We start from the raw sequence: 4,199 nt of genomic DNA, 5'->3' as shown, positions 1-4,199 counted from the left end.
TGTGCGAATATAGAAGATCTTATGAGTAGACCATAGAGAAGGTGATTATCAGAGCTTAACCGGTATTGAATCCAGCATTGGAGATGCTACTTTAAGCAGTACATTATCATTGGATTTAATCATCCAATTGTAGTCAGTGTGACTCTTATTTTGCGATTGAGCAGTGAGCTCGAGGCGGTTGGCCTTTCTGCATGTGCAGACCCCATTTGTACACACATACTATCTGCAGTAGTATCATCTGATTGTGGATAAGGTTTCCCACCATGGTTTATCCCCTTATAGGGTTTCCACATACAAATCTCTGTGTTATGTGTTGTGGATGTTGTTTCTCTTTTTGTTTCATGCATTAAGTTTCACTGGTATTGATATTTATTGTTAATCTGTTAACCCGCATCAAGTTTGGTTTACCGGTATTATGTATCTAGTTTGATTAAGTTTGGTACAACTGATTCACCCCCCCCCCCCACTCAGTTGCCTCCGGGTCCTAACAATTGGTAACAGAGCTTAGTCCTCTTTTTGCAGAAGTTTAACAACTTGAGAAAAATCTATGGCAACTAACTTTTTCAGGAAGGACAGTCTGAAACTTGATGGAACTAACTATGGTATATGGAAGATCAGAATGGAGACACTTTTGAATTGCAATTGAAAAGACATATGGGATGTTACAAAGAATGGCTATGTTGGTCCTACACCAAATCAACCTAATCCACCAACATTGGGTAAGGATCAAGAGAATGATTGCAAAGCAAGAGAAGCACTCTTGAGCGCCTTGTCAAATTAGCAAATCATGGGATTATCAGATCAATCTACTACTAAAGCTATTTGGGATAAATTGGATACATTGAATGAAGGAGATACCACTGTCAAAATTGCAAAAATGGAATGCTTCCGAGTCAGGTATGAAAATTTGAAAATGGAAGATGAAAGATTTTTTGCTTTTATGGAAAGAGGTAATGAAATTGTTTTGGGAATACAATACTGTGGAGGTTCCTTAAGTGAAGATGCAATTGTTTCTAAAGTTTTGAGAGAATTTCCACCGGCATACAAAATGAAAGTAACTTCTATTAATGAGTTGAGAACTATGCCTAGTACATCATTATCTAGAGATACCTTGGTTGGAAAACTTTCAGCATTTGAGCTTGAGGAATTTGGTCCTCTTGCTACAATTAAAATAGATTTAGCCTTCAAAGCATCATCATCTGCATCATCATCATCATCATCATCATCTGATAAATCTGATTGGAAAGCACTTTATGCAAGAGAACTTGAAGATATCAAGAGGGAAAATGAAGAATTGGAAGAACTTGAAGCACTATTTGCAAGGAAAATGCCTAAAGGTCCTATTGGAAGTAAGTATGAAGGTAAAGAACCATTTAAATGTTTTAACTGCAATAAAGTTGGTCATATGGCATCTAGATGTCTTAATAGACATGCAAGATTGAGACAAGAAGCTAAAAGAACATACAAGCCTAATCTTGAATATCAGAGATATAGATTTAAGAAGAATAGAGACAAATCATGTTATTATGCTGATGGAGCAGTTACTAATGATTCTGATGAAGAACCTACAGACAATGGATGGGCTTTTGTTGCAATAACAGAAGATCAACTGACACCTACTATTCCACCGGTAGAGCAAGCCCTAACAGCTAAAATTAAAGAAAAAGATGAATGGATTATAGATTTTGGATGTTCACATCATATGACTGGTGATAAAAGTATATTCTTATCTTTTCAGGAATACAATGGAGGTCTAGTAAGATTTGGAGATGACAAAGCTTGTTTGATTAGAGGAAAAGGAACTATATCCTTTGATGGTAAGCACAATACTGACAATGTTTATTATGTTGAAGGTTTGAAGCATAATCTTTTGAGTGTTGGTCAATTAGTTGAAAAAGGATTTCAATTACAATTCAAGAATGGTAAATGCAAAATCATGAATAGAACTGGTTTGGAGATTGCAACCGGTAATCAGACTAGAGGTAATATCTTTCATTTGAATAACAATGAAAAGACATGCTTGATTTCACGTATTGATGAAAGTTGGCTATGGCATAAAAGACTTTGTCATGTGAATTTTGATTGCATTGTAAAGATTAATTTATCTAAGGCGGGAAGGGATTTACCTAAGATTGTAAAACCTCTTAATCCGGTATGTAAGGAATGTCAAATGGGAAAGCAAGTTAGAAAAACTTTTAAAAGTATTTATGAGAAAATCAATGATGTTCTTGATTTAATTCATACTGAATTGTGTGGTCTGGCAAGAACAAGAAGCCTACAGGGAGATAGATAATTTATGCTAATCATTGATGATTATTATAGAATGTGTTGGGTTACTTTTCTTAGGGAGAAATCAAAAGATTTTGGGAAATTCAAATTATTCAAGGCACTTGTAGAGAATGAAACCGGTAATAAAATCAAATGTTTAAGATCAGATCAAGGAGGTCAATTTACATCTAAGGAGTTCAATAGATTTTGTGAAGTGAATGGAATTAGAAGACAACTATGAGCACCCCAGACCCCTCAGCAAAATGGATTTATGGAAAGGAAGAACAAAACTATTCTGGATGCAGCTAGAAGCATGATATCAGAAGCAAATCTACCTCATGTGTATTGGAGAGAAGCAGTGAATACAACGGTTTACACTTTCAACATAGTTCACATCAAAGGTGAAACTAGTAAGACACCCTATGAATTACGGTTTGGTAATATTCCTACTCTTAATTACTTTAGAATATTTGGAAGCAAATGTTACATTAGGAGAGATGAGTATATTGGTAAATTTTATCCTAGAAGTGATGAAGGTATATTTCTTGGTTATTCATCTAAGAGAAAAGCATATAGATGTTTTAATAAAAGATTGCAAAAAATCATTGAGAGTGCAAATGTGAAGATAGATGAACACTTTAGAGGAAATTCAAGGTCTATGGATTCTGAACCGGCAGTTGAGATGATCACAAATGAACCTATACAGAGTGCACTGGTACAAAATGTTGATCCAGTCACATTGGCATCATCAGAGAATTCCACAGTGACTGAAGAACAACAACAAGTGAACACACCCAAGTATGTAAGATTGAATCACTCTGAAAGTTAGATAATTGGGAATAAGTATCAAGGAGTTATGACAAGAGGAAGACTAGAAAATGAAGAGGTATGCTTAATTTCTCAAATTGAACCAACATCTATTATTGAGGCATGTGAAGATAAACATAGGATTAAATCTATGGAAAATGAATTAGAACAAATTAAAAAGAACAATACATGGACATTGATTCCCTGGCCTAAAGATAAAAATGTAATTCGAACTAAATGGGTATTCAGAAATAAACTTAATGAAGATGGTAAGGTAATCAGAAACAAAGCAAGATTAGTGTGTAAAGGATATTCACAGAAAGAGGGAATTGATTACAATGAAACCTTTGCACCGGTAGCCAAAATTGAGGCAGTCAGATTATTTCTTGCATTTGCAGCACATAAGAACTATAAAGTATATCAAATGGATGTAAAATGTGCATTTCTAAATGGTGATATTGAAGAGGAAGTTTACATTGAACAACCTGATGGATTCTCATTGACAAATGATAAAGATATGGATTACAGATTAAGGAAAGCTTTATATAGATTGAAGCAAGCTCCTAGAGCTTGGTATGCTATATTGGACAAATATCTTTTGAAGCTTGGTTACCCTAAAGGTAATGCTAACAACAACTTATATTTCAAAGTGACTAATGAAGACATCTTGGTTATTGGTTTTTTTGTTGATGACATCATTTTTAGAGGAGAAGATGGATTGTGTAAAGACTTTTCTAATAAGATGCAAGAAGAATTTGAAATGTCTATGATTGGGAAGATAAAATTATTTTTAGGATTGCATATTTCATAGACTGATAAAGGTATATTCATATGTCAAACAAAGTACCTGAAGGAACTACTGAAGAAATTTGGTATGGAAAATTCTAAACCGGTAAGTATTCCTATGACTACAACTGATAAACTATCATTGAAGGATGATTCAACTCCTGTTAATCCAACAAGATACAAATCTGTGATTGGGGGTTTACTATATTTGACATGAACAAGACCTGATATAATGAATGCAGTGTGTATTGTTTCAAGATTTTAGAGTAATCCTAGAGAAAATCATGAATCAACAGTGAAAAGGATTTTCCGGTATCTACAAGGCACAACAAATCTTG

This window comes from Cryptomeria japonica, chromosome 5 (assembly GCF_030272615.1).
Source record: "Cryptomeria japonica chromosome 5, Sugi_1.0, whole genome shotgun sequence".
Classification (NCBI taxonomy): Eukaryota; Viridiplantae; Streptophyta; class Pinopsida; order Cupressales; family Cupressaceae; genus Cryptomeria; species Cryptomeria japonica.
This window is presented reverse-complemented; position numbering follows the sequence as displayed.